We start from the raw sequence: 13,330 nt of genomic DNA, 5'->3' as shown, positions 1-13,330 counted from the left end.
CTTGGGCCAACAAGCTTTGGACCAGGAGATGGGGCATCTTATTCAGGTAAAGGAAGGACCTAAGGCAGAATCTGTCTCAATTTTGAGTGACTGGGGGTTTTTTGTGTTTTTTTTTTTAAGTGAGGCAATTGGGGTTAAGTGACTTGCCCAGGGTCACACAGCTAGTAAGTGTTAAGTGTCTGAGACCGGATTTGAGCTCAGGTCCTCCTGACTCCAGGGCCCGTGCTCTATCCACTGTGCCACCTAGCTGCCCCCGTGACTGGGTTTTAATGAGGCAAAGGATGTGATCCCTGCCCAGAATCCAGGGGAAAAAATGGAGAGTAGCCGGGCAGCTAGGTGGTGCAGTGGATAAAGCACTGGTCCTGGATTCAGGAGGACCTGAGTTCAAATCCAGCCTCAGACACTTGACACTTACTAGCTGTGTGACCCTGGGCAAGTCACTGAACCCTCATTGCCCCACAAAAAAAAAAATGGAGAGTAGCCGCCTGTCTGCCTTCTTTCCATGCAAGGCCAAGGCACTGAGGGACTACACTGTAAGGTAGCAAACAATGTCTTCCCTTAATTGGTAATAAGGCCTGGAGCTGGGGGACTTCTAGGTGAGGAAACTCCTTCTACCAGTATACATTAGCACCTCCTTTGCAACTTTTGGTCAGTGCCTAGGACACTGAAAGTAACTTCCCCAGGGTGGCACAGCCACTATATGTCAGGAGCAGGATTTGAACTCAGGTTTTCCTGGCTGAGACCAGCTGTCTGTCCACTTTGCCAAATCTGCCTCTGATGGACTGATCTTATTACATGGACCTCAAATCAACCAGCATTTAGCAGGGCTGTACTCTGTGCGAGGCAAAGAGAAACAAGTTTTGCCCTCAGGAATATTCAGTTCTACTAAAGAATGGAACATATTCACAGATGAGTAGATGAGTGAGACGATTTGAGAAAGGAAAAAAAAACCTTTCTAATAACTGGAAGCACCAGGAGAAGCTTTCCAGAAGATATGAGCTTTGAAGAAGGCTAAGGATTTTAAGATGCTGGGAAGGGAGTGCATTGGGGGGGGGGGAGTGGCACAGCCAATGCAAAGTCATGGAGGTGGGCTCCCTTCAGGAGGCCATTTTGGCTAGAACTAAGTGTGAATCAAGGGAAGTTGTGTAAGATGTCTGGAGAGAGAGGTTGTGGAGGACTTCAACCATAACACTGAGGAATTTGCATTTTGTCCTAGAGGCAAGAAAAGAAGAGCTGCCAAAGATTCATGAGCCAGAGAGACATCTGGTCAGACCCAGGCTTTAGGCAGATTGTTTTGACAACCGTGTGGACCTAAGGGAGAGACTGGAAGCAGGGAAGAGTGTGAGATATGCCTAGAAGTCTAGCTTGGCTCACAGGGGTCTTTAAAACCAGATTAAGAAGTTTCCAATTTCTTTGGGAGGCAATGGAAAACCATTGAAGGCTTTTGAGCAGGAAGGGGTTGCGATCCGAGCTATAATTAGAGGAGATTAATTGTCAGTGGAATCCAGGATGGCTTGCAGGGAGGAGAAGACTGAAAGGAGGGAGACCAATTAGGAAGCTATTGCAATTGTCTTAGGTCAGAGGTAATGGGCGCTTGAACCAGAGCGGAGGCAGTAGGAGTGGAGAGGGAAGGAGAATTGGATTATGCTTTGTAGGTAGAATTAACAGGCTGTAGACACTAATTGGCTGTCCGGGGAGAGGAAGGAAATGAAGATGACTCAGACTTTTTGAACCTGGGTGACTGGGAAAATGGTTTAGGATGATAAAAATAGGGAAGTCGGGAAGGGGAGGGGAAGCTGGGAGATTTGGTTTTACAAGTGGCCCTGGTGGCATTTCCAGCCAGAGATGTCTATACACTTGGCAGTGGAAGGAGAAATATGAAATGGTAGCTTGGGGAGGACAGTAGGTAGAGGAAAGTATGTTTGGGGCTTTTAGAATTAGGAAGGTGTTTATTAGGAGCCTGCTGTGTGCTAGACACTGTACTGCTCAGCTCTGAGATTACAAATACAAAATTGAGACATTCCCTGCTCTTAGGGAGCTTATATTCTAGGTATGTGATTTGTTTTGTTTTAAGTGAGGCAATTGGAGTTAAGTGAATTGCCCAAGGTCACACAGCTAGTAAGTGTTAATTGTCTGAGGCTGGATTTGAACTCAGGTCCTCCTGACTCCAGGGCCGGTGCTCTATCCACTGTGCCACCTAGCTGCCCCGGGAGCTTATATTCTAATGTGAGAGGCAACACACATTAGAGGAGTGATAGCAATAAGCTGTTAACATGAGTTTATTAAGCACTTACGTTTGGCCAGGTACTACTACTAGATAAAGTCGAAAGTGAAATTTCCTGCCCTCAAGGAGCTTATTTCTAACTTGGACACAGGTAAGCCTATGCAGGATAATTGCGAAGTATAAGGGCTAGGGACTAGACCTAGAATTTCACTGGCCTACCTACTTGTAAGTAAGGAACTCCCTCCACTCCCTCCCTCTATGACTTAAAGTATTGGGGAGCTGTCTAGGGTACCTAGTGAGAGGTTGAGTTGCCCACCCATATATAAAAATTATTTGTACATAGAAGTAATTTCAGGAGTGACTAGCAGTTGCGGAGAGATGATCAGGAAAGGCTTCATGTAGGAAGTAGCATTTGAGATAAGCTCTGGAGGGAGCTAGAGTTTCTAAGAGACTGAAGTGAGAAGGGAGTGAGTGAATTCCAGGCATGGGGAAGATGGCCTGGGCAAATCAAGGAAACTAGAAACAGATTGTTGAGCACGGAAATAATAATAGATGAGCAGTCAAGGACCTGAAGGAAATTTGTATGTAATTTGCCCAGAAAGGTGGGCAGGCACCAAATTGTGAAGATCTTCAAGTGCCAAACAGAAGAGTTTGTATTTCATCCTAGGGAGGTAGTAGGACTTCTTGAGGGTGGAAATGAAGGTGGGTCAGACTGTGCTTTAGGAATTTACTTTTTTAAAGGATCATAAATTTAGAGCTGGGAGGAACTTTCGAGTTCAACCCATTTTAGAGATGAGGAAACGGTAAGAGAAGTTAAGTGCTTGCCCAGAGTTACATATCAATGGAATGGGAAGAGACATGAGACAAGGAGACCACTTGGGAGCCTTTGGCAATAGTCCAGGTAAGAGATGATGAAGGCTTCAACTGGTTGTTAGCTGTACAGATAGGACTGACAAGACTTGTCACATGGTTGGATGGAAACTGAGGAGTTGGGAATTACTCTGATGTCATCAACCCAGATGACTGGAAGGGGGATAGTTCTCTCAACAGAAATATGGAAGAGGGATTACTTAGGGAGAAAGAAGACAATGAGTTCTGTTTTGCACATGTTGAGTTTGACATGCCTTTGGGACTTCCGATTGGAAACATCTAATGGGTTGAGAGAGGAGGAGATGGAGTAAGGTCAGATGGAAGTGATTAAGTCAAAAGCAGCAGTGGAAGGGTCAGCCTTGAGAAGCAGGAAGGACACCTCTTCTTCTGAGACTAGAGGATAGGTAGACATCGAAAGAAGTATCAAGGTAAAATTACAACAGATGGCCTCTTTGTCTTGATAAAATAAGAATCTCCATCATCTGCTGAAAATGAGTGGAAAGTGGGCTTGAGATGGAAAGTGTTTGGAGTAGCTACTGGGGCAGATGTGATTAGGAGACCACCAGAGGGAAATCAGGGGATTTGCATGCATTAAGAAGGATCCAGGGGGGCAGCTGGGTGGCACAGTGGATAGAGCACTGGCCCTGGATTCAGGAGGACCTGAGTTCAAATCCAGCCTCAGACCCTTGACACTTACTAGCTGTGTGACCTGGGCAAGTCACTTAACCCCAATTGCCTCACCAAAAAAAAAGAAGAAGAAGAAGGACCCAGTTGTGATTATGTAACATGAATTTGTGGTGAGCACAATCAGTGAAATTTCTTCTAGGCTTGACAGGCAGGAGCAGGGTAATTGAATGGGAAATGGGGAAGGGTGAGAGATTACCAGGATGGAGGCAGGGAAAGGTCAAGAGAATGATGGATATTAGGATCCTCATGATAATCATCCCAGAAATAATTGTGACAATGGAATCTGCCCTGGGTAGGGAAACCTAGTGTAAAAGAGGAAAATGGGGTACGGGGTTGGGTCAGGGGTTGGGGTTCTTAGGAATTCCTCTTTAAAGAATTACACCCTCTTGCACACAAGAGCAGTTAGAATAAGATGGTAGTTTATTTAGGGGCAAGGGAAGGGAAGTGGAGGGAAGTGAAACCATGAAAGAAATCCTTGGACTTCTCATGGGGAGATAGGCGCAAAGCACGTGGCTCAGAAGTACCAATCTCCTCGAGCAGGAGACCAGCAGGTACTATAGGGGACTGATGGGGGGGAGGGGTGACGATTTAACTGTGGAAAGTTCCTTTAGTGAGGGAGGACCATCCCCCACTGGTGGTAGCTGGGGGAAATTGGGTGAGGAGTGGAGGACCATCCCCCACTGGTAGTGACTAGAGGAATTGGGTGAGGGGTGGCTACGGATCTCTCTTCAGGACACAAAGGCCGCAGCCACACCCAATTTTATCTCCCTAGGGTAAGGGAGACCAGAATGAAGGGTGGAGATCCGAAGCTAGCTCAGTGGATTTGGTTCTGCTTTATCTCTCTAGGCATATCTGTCCTCTGGATTAGCTTCTCAAGGACAAGATTCCTCGGTGTGCCCCAGAGAACTCTGCACCCTCAATGCTAGGAAATCCTGAAGCTGCCAGATAGCCTGGAAATCTAGGGAGAGGTTGGATCTAGAGAGCAGTGGTTCAGAATGTGGTCCAAGGAAACCTAGGGGTTCCCAAGACCCTTTTAGGGGGGCCTATAGGGTCAAAACTATTTTATAATAATACTAATACATTTCAAATTCTAATATAGTAAATATCGATAGATATAACCCACAGAAGCAAAAGCTGTTTGGGAGGAGAGGGTCCTCAGTAATATTTAGGACATGTGAGAGGGAAAATTAAGCTGGGAGTTGAATTCTTTAAGGACAAAAGGAAAGGTTTTCATAGACAATGGTAACATAGATGGGGAGAAGGTGGAATAATCTGGTTGCCTGGACTTCAAAATTGATCAATCATTTAATGAACATTTATGAATCACCTTTCAGAAATTGTGTTAGGTTCAAGGGGCACAAAGACAAACAAGAAAGTCCCTGCCCTCAAGGAACTTACATTCTATCAATGTTGTTTGTCCTTCATACTCGAAGAGGATCATGGCATTGGGGATCTGTCATGATATGCACTGAATCGAATTTAAGCAAGGGAGGGCTGTGCAAGATCACCAACCCTACTCTCTCATCCAGAGCCATCTGGATTCAGTGGGTATACAGCAGAACAACTGGAGATGGCCCCAGATGTTTGAAGCAATTGGGGTTAAGTGACTTGCCCAGGGTCCCACAGCTAGTAAGTGTCTGAAGTGAGATTTTCACTAGAGTCCTCCTGACTTCAGAGCCATTGCTCTATTTACTTCACCACCTAGCTGCCCCACTCTACCAATGTTTTAAAAAGAAGAAGAAGGTAGGTTGTCTATCAAAGGCAGCCAAATGAAGGTCAGTCCTCCAAACTGGCCAAGATAGGGAATTAAAAGAACATGTCTCTTCCTCTTCCCCAACTCTTGGTGGATGGGAAAGGATTTCCCTTAGAAATGTAAGTAGTTTTATTAGGGAACAGTCACTTGAGGTTAAGATGAGAAGTAGGAGCATGTGAGAACAATACTAGGTATATAAGGGAAGTTTGCTTGTGAGAGAGGACACAGAGGAAGGGACACACAGTTTGGGGGTGGGGACCTGGGGAGGAGCATGGGGAGGCGGGGGTAGCTTTATTCGGTCACTGTGGATATAACAGGTGAAGAGAAACCTGAAAGGCTTCTTGGCAAGAGGGGAGAACTGAGTTCTCCCTTAGTTTGTGGAGGACTCACCAGCCCCAAGGTTATTTTTGAAATCCTTAGGACATATGGGGAGGACCCCTCCCATGTTTGGAATGTGTGGAGAACCGGCCAGACTGGGGGAGGGGAGGGAGGTGGAGTCTTGCTACCAAGCTGTACTTGGTCTGCCTCCTCTGTCAGCATTTATTAAGCACCTACTATGTGCCAAGTACTGTACAATGCCCTGAGGATACAAAGAGAGGCAAAAACAACCAAACATGGCCCCTGCCCTACTGGAAGTCCCAGGTGGTGCTGAAAGAAGTGTTGCCCTGGTAAGATCCCTTATCTTGGTATTTGGTGGAAAGCAGAGAGCTCCCCTTTCCCCTCACACCCACATCATGAGATGGGATGACTTCTCCCTTCCCCAGCTTGAAGCTTTCATCCACTCCTTCTGTTTCCTTGCCTTAGTCACTATCACTATACCAGCAACAAAACACTCCCAAAAGCTCAACATTGTATCGAAGCCAGGATTAGGGGTAGACAACGTGGAGAGCTCCTTTGGGCACAACACCCACTGGGGTGCAACAAGTGACCTTTTCTATGCCACATTTGATGAATGTGCATACTGTGATGCCAGAAAACAACTCTCCCCTGCAGGGTATTTGTTCAGTGATGAAGCAAGTCAGGTGTATGTGCCTGACACATAGTAGGTGCTTAATAAGTACTTGTTTTTGTTTTTTGGGTTTTTTTGTTTGTTTTGGGGTTTTTGGGGGGGCAGGGCAATGAGGGTTAAGTGACTTGCCCAAGGTCACACAGCTAGTAAGTGTCAAGTGGCTGAGGCCAGATTTGAACTCAGGTCCTCTTGAATCCAGGGCCGGTGCTCTATCCGCTGCGCCACCTAGCTGCCCTGCCTCATCTTGTATTTATGAAGAGTTTTTACAAGTATCAAGTATTTAAATATAAATTATTGAAATGCTGGTATTAAATGCAAGTATTTATCAAATACCTAACATGCACCAAGCACCTTGCTAACTACACTGGCTACAGAGACAAAAAGGAAATACTCAAGCCTTCAGTGACCTTACATTCTATTGGAGGAGGTCCATAGCCTCAGGTGGACAGGAAAAACAGACAGGAAAAAAGATAGGGAAAACAACCACCACAGGAATTTATAAAGTGCCTACTGTGTGCAAAGGAAAAACAGACAGGAAAAAGATAGGAAAAAGAACTACCACAGGAATTTTTTTTCAGAATTTTTATTTTCCCAAGTTACATATAAAAATAAATTTTGACAAAATTTTTAAAAAACTTTGTGTTCCAAATTCTCTTCCTCCCTCCCTTCCTCCCCACCCCCAAGAACTCAAGCAATTATGATGTTTAAAATCTAAATGTGTGGTCACCTTAAATTAGAAGCTTTAACACCAATCTTTGGGCATTAAGCATTTATTAAAGCAAACTAGGTATTAGTAAAAAGGAAAACACGTGGAGTTCAGAAAGTTAAGAAAAGGTCTATCTAGCCTAGAATTCCAGCCTGGTCTGGTTCTTCCTCAAGTCCTCCACCATGAGCCTGCTTCAACCATTGAGTGTGGAAGCTTTTTATAGGTCTGGAGGAGAGGTGGCCCTTTCACACTGCTTCAAGCTGATTGGTTAGCATCATCCAAATCCATTGGTTCACAGGACTTGATGGTGGTCTGTGTTGAGTTCAAAGTCCTTAGCTTCTGAGAACAATAACTTCTTAAGGGCTGGCCCGGTGCAGTTACAATCTAATTGATGTTAAGTAGGCTAATCAGCAAAGTCAATCACTCTCACTTAATTCAATCAGTTTAAATTAATCTCCAGGTGGGACCTTTGAGTATCTGGCAAATCCCATTATTTCCTCACACAATTCAATATAAATTATACATGAGTAGCCATGCAAAACATTTCCACATTAGCCAGGTTGTGAAAGAAAACAGACAAACACAAAACTTCAGATAAAGGAACTAGTAAAAAAAATTATGCTTCAATCTGTATTCAGATATCATCAGTTTTTTCTTGATAGATGGATTACATTTTTCATAAGTCCTTCAGAGTTGTCTTGGATAATTGTACTGATGAAAATAACCAAGTCATTAATAGCAGATCATCTTATAATATTGCTGTTATTTTGTATACAGTACATTTCACTCTGCAAAAGCTCATGTAGGTCTTTCCAGGTTTTTCAGATAGCTTCCTGCTCATCATTTTTTAATAGTAAACTACATTTACACAGTACGTTTTTTGGTGGGGCAGTGAAGGGTTAAGTGACTTGCCCAGGGTCACACAGCTAGTAAGTGTCAAGTACATTTAGCATTTTCTTACTTTTTTGAAAAAACATGATACTGAGGCACAGCTAGGTGACTCAGTGGTTAAAGCACCAGCCCTGGATTCAGGAGGACTTGAGTTCAAATCTGGCTTCAGACACTTGACAATTACTAGCTGTGTGACCCTGGGCAAGTCACTTAACCCTCATTGCCCTACCAAAAAAAATCCCACCATGATACTGAGAAGAAACCCCCAGACTATCCAAGGGATCCACAACACAAATAAGCTGCACACAAGCACAGGTATAATAAGGAGGGCCTGAGCAGGTAGAAAGTACTTTATGAATTTAGAAAGGAGGGCTTGGAGAGAGCATATGTGAAAGCTGAGCAACAAGACTTGGCAGCTGATGGCCTCTAGAGCTCAGCATTTCCCTCCCCAAGCATCTCTTAAAATGTGACCCATGCCCCCTTTGAGGGGAGGCACATTCTGTCCCTGGACCTAGGGTAGGGGGGAACCAGTTTGTTAAGGATTTTCTTCTCTGATAGGTGAGGCATATGGGCAGCACGAGGGGCCTGGGCACCTTTCACGAGGCAGAGAAAAGACATTGAGTGTGGGGTGAAGGAGGCCAAGAAAGGAAGGGCAGGGGCAGAAACAAACTCTGTTGCTTCCAAATCCTGCCAGAGTCTGAACAGGAGAGGCACAATGTGGAGGAAAGGGCCACCAGCCTGGTACTCAAGAGACCAAGGTTCAAGTTTCAGCTCGGCTGTTAACTCATATGATCCTGGGCCTCTCTGGACCTCAGTTTCCTTTTGAAAATGAGGGGGTGGGGTCAGCCTAGGGGGTCTTTGAAGCTCCTTTTAACTCTGATATTCTGTGAGCTGGGAACTCTATGAAGCATGGAACTGACAGCATTCAGGGGCCAGCCTTAGGGGAGGGGGAGAAGATCCTGTGCATGCTACTCTCAGCTAGTACTTTGAGTGCCCCCAAGCTCCTGGAACCAGATCCCTGCTGTTAAGGACAAGCCCCTAGGATGGTGCAGAGTCTAAAGTCCATGTTCTCTAAAGACTAGTTGAAGAAACTGGGCTTCATCCGGCAGCATGGTAAAGGACCTAGGACCAGGAAGATCTGGGTTCAAATCCTTCCTCTGGAACTCTCTGTGGGGTCTTGGGCAAGTCTCTTCTCTCAGGCTCAATTTTCCCCATCTGTAAAGTGGGGATTATAATAGTATTTTTCTCACAAATCCCTGTAAGGGTAAAATGAGTTAATGCATAAGAGAGGGTTTTTAATCGTTAAAGAGCCAGATAGCTGTTTTCTGAGCCTGTTTCCTCACCTGTAAAATGAGGGAACTAGACTCAATGACTGCTAAGATCTCCCCATCCCGGTCTCCTGTCCCATAGATCTCCTGGAGAGGAGATTAATGAAATTCCTACATATTCATTCATACAACGCATATTGATTAGAAGAAGCTGGTGATTCAGAAGGCTAAGAGCCAGCGGGTGAAAATGTGGAATTTTTATGAGGAGGGATGGGGTGACTAGTTCCCATCTACTGTGACATCAGGGGTCTGAGTGCCAGGGGGCACCGAGTGCCTGAAACAAGCTACCCAGGGAATGGCAGCTGGCAAGGCTCTGCTGCCCTCTGCTGGCAGAATCCAGACCAGCCTAGGATTAATTGGAGCCCTGGGGAGGGGTTAATTTAGGATTCTGTCCTTCTCCAGGTTGCCTGCTTGTAGCCAATCATCAGCTGGCAGGCACATAAGTCGCAGGATGCTTTGAGGGTCAGCCTTGGAAAGGAAGAATGAAATCATCCCTCCCATGGACGTCCTGGCCTTCTCTGATACTATCCTAGCTCTCTCTGTCCCCAAATCCCCCTGAGAGGGGAACACCTCCGTCTCTTAGAAAACAGCCTAGGAAGGGGGGATCCTGAGCAAATGGACACCAGATAGGTGGGCTAGGGTGCAAGGGAGGAGGCTGAAGCCAGGGTGCCGGGAGGAGGAGCTGAAAGGGAGAGTGAAGTTTCTGACTTTCTTTTTCTCCATCGCTTCTGCTCTTTCATCAGGTCCTGGAGAAACTTCCTGCTCTGGAAGGAGGCTGGCCCATGTCAGTTTCACATCCCCCATGTAGGTATCAGGGAGTCCCTCAGCTGGTCCTGGCATTCACAGGCTGCCTCCTAGGCTTTGGGAAGGGTGGCCCAGCCCAGAGTGAAGGGAGTGGGCCTGACAGGGAGGAGATCCTCCTTCCCCGAGCCCTCCCCACTCACTGCCTCAGGTCTACTGGAGGCATCAGTGCAGGAAAGGGGGAGACTGGAAGCTTCACCTCTAATTCCTCACTGTCTGTGCACAAAGTCCGAGGGCTGGAGGTGGGTGAGGGTGGGAAGCCAGGGCTCATTTGATGCTTTACAGAGCTGTGGTTTTGTCAGGGTTGATTCCAACCCCTGCAGGCCACCTTGCCTGGCGCACTTCTCAGCAGTCCCTTTCCACCCAACATGGCAGGGGCCATCTCATCCACCCCCCTCCTTTCACGGAAAGGAACCTGCACAGCATCAGAGAAGGGCAGGGACTCACCCCAAAGTCACAGAGCTAGTAGGTTGGAATTCAAACCAGGTTTGCCGATGCCCAGTCTAAGGCTGGTCCTGCGCCCTATTCTCCAGCAGGGGGTGATAGAGTGTCATTTAAAAAAACCCACCGCTTTTAAAGGGAGAGAGGATCTGGCTTCACAGCTCATTTCACTTCCTTGGCCTCAGTTTCCTGCTCTGTAAACTAAGAGGACTGACCTCTCTGGCCTCTGAGGTCTCTTCTAGCCCTAGGATCCCGGGCTCTGATAATTTCTTACCCTAGCTGAGGGACTTCCATACTCCTCCCCTTTTCAGGTGGTTTTTCTGTATCCTCCCCCCTTAGATTGGAAACTCCTTGAGGGCAAGGGCTGATTTACATCTTTCTGTGTATCCCTAGTGCTGTGCACAGTGCCTGGCATATAGTAGGTGCTTAATACATGTTTACTGACTCTGCTAAGTTGTTACTTGAGGACTGGCCAGCCAGTCCAAGGCAGCTCCTCCATCCAAGGGCTAATATTTGCATTTCCATAAGGCTTTTTGGAGAGGAAAAACCTTTCAGATCCAAAAGAATGAATCTGTAATGGGGGAGTTCAATGTCAGCCATTGTTTCAGACCCTGGCAAAAAAATATTTAAGAATAGCCAAGGAGACTTCCTGGTATATTGGTAGCAATTATCTACATCAATGTCATTGAGTGACATGGTTCTGTGGCCCATGATCTCCTGTGATTCTTGAATGCTATGCTGGGTTAGTGGGCACAGGTTAGCAAAAGGACACAGCTTGGGGCAGCTAGGTGGCAAAGTGGCTAAAGCACTGGCCCTGGATTCAGGAGGACCTGAGTTTAAATCCAGCCTCAGACACTTGATACTTACTAGCTGTGTGACCCTGGGAAAGTCACTTAACCCTCATAGCCCTACAAAAACAAAAAAACAAACAAAAAGAACATGGCTTCCTTCTACCCCTCAACCCCAGCCACCAACCACCAGGTATTAGCTTTAAGCACACTTAAAGCAGGTGAACTGGATTTACCATCTGAAGACGGGATATTTTGGTTACATATTCTTTGTGTGACCTTAAGCAAGTCACTTGCTAGAAATATACTAAAGCCTACTTACACATGCTATGTACCTCTCTGTTGCCCTTTGGGTCATCCCCAACTTTGATTCTTCAGAAATCAAGGTGTTCCAGGATTGTAAATCATACAGCCTTAATGGGAGAACATTGGAGTTAAAATGATGGTGTTGGGGGCCAAGAGCCATCTTGGAAGCAGAGAAAGCACTGCCCAATTTAGATCCTGAGTAGTTGGGGTCCCAAAGGAAGAGGGGGCGCTTGGGGAATGATGAAGTCCTCCAGACATTTCTATTCTGGATGCTGATGTGCTGATTGCATCAAACCCCAGAACATTATAGTGTCTCCTCAAATGAGTTCCATGATTTCTGAAAGCTCAGTCAAATGATACATTAATGAAAATCTAAATGAATGAAAAATACCTCTTGTTCAGACTATATACATGAAGTTGGAAGGCCAGGCTTTTGAGCTGGTTCATCAGGACACACATCTTGGACGGGCACTAAAGAGAAAGATGAGCCAGGTCCAGAACTGAACAGGAGCATGAGAAGATGGTAATCGCAATCTGAATTTGCTTATCTCACTCAGCTCTGGAAGCAAAGGTCACTTGATTTCAGTAAGGGGGATAAATACAGTTCAAGCTCCTATCTATTTGATTACTCTGTGAATAGACTGAGCAGGAACTGTAAGTCAGATAGCAAAGCCCTAACCTGAGACCAAATAGGGAAACAGGGAAAAGACAACCAAGGGGAAATTCCCAGCAAATTTAGGTTCTGAGTTAGGGGAGGTTCTACACCTTAGAACCATGATGCTTTGCAGTTAAGTTCAATGATCCTCTCTTATGTGAGAGCATCAAGTCAATGACTGGACTTCGAGAGTTCTTGGCTTAGTCTCCCACAGTTCTTTGGGGTGGTCCAGAAGCTCTCTCAAGGCTACTCCTTGGCTTTTCTACTGATTCTTGGGAATTTGCCACCTTCCTGAAGAGACAGTCTTAGTCTCTCTCTAACTCTCTCAGCAAGAGACCATTTAGAAACTGGTGTCCAGGGGGGCAGCCAGGCACAGTGGATAAAGCGGCAGTCCTGTCTTTTGCCTGTTTATTTATTGACTTAAGTGACTAGATTAGTCACCTAAGTGTCAGAGGCTGAATTTGAATTCCTGGCTTCCAGTCGCCAGATCTGATGTATTGCGCCACCTAGCGGCTTTCTTTTAATAAAAGAAAGAAAGAAACGGAGCGGACCCTCTTGGAGGTCACGTGCCCAGATTTTCTCCAGCTCCAGGTTCCCTAGCTTCGTCTTAGTCTCTGCTTACAGCCCGGGGACAGACAGAGTCCACCCACCAACCACAACGGCTGAAAGGGAAACGCTCGGTAGCCAACAGTCTGGTAGGACGAGCATGGCCCCGCCCACCCTACCATGCCCAGCCAGTGAAATTCCAACCTGGGTGTGGGTGGGGCCCAAGCGCCGGCCTTCCTGGTTGCTAGGACACGTGAACGCGTCGGGGGCACGTAGGGAAGAAAAGGCGGAAGGAAGGGGGCGGTAGCACGCTGCTTGACGTCAT

The sequence above is a fragment of the Dromiciops gliroides genome, chromosome 4 (genome assembly GCF_019393635.1).
Source record: "Dromiciops gliroides isolate mDroGli1 chromosome 4, mDroGli1.pri, whole genome shotgun sequence".
NCBI lineage: Eukaryota > Metazoa > Chordata > Mammalia > Microbiotheria > Microbiotheriidae > Dromiciops > Dromiciops gliroides.
Note: the sequence above shows the minus strand (reverse complement) of the source record.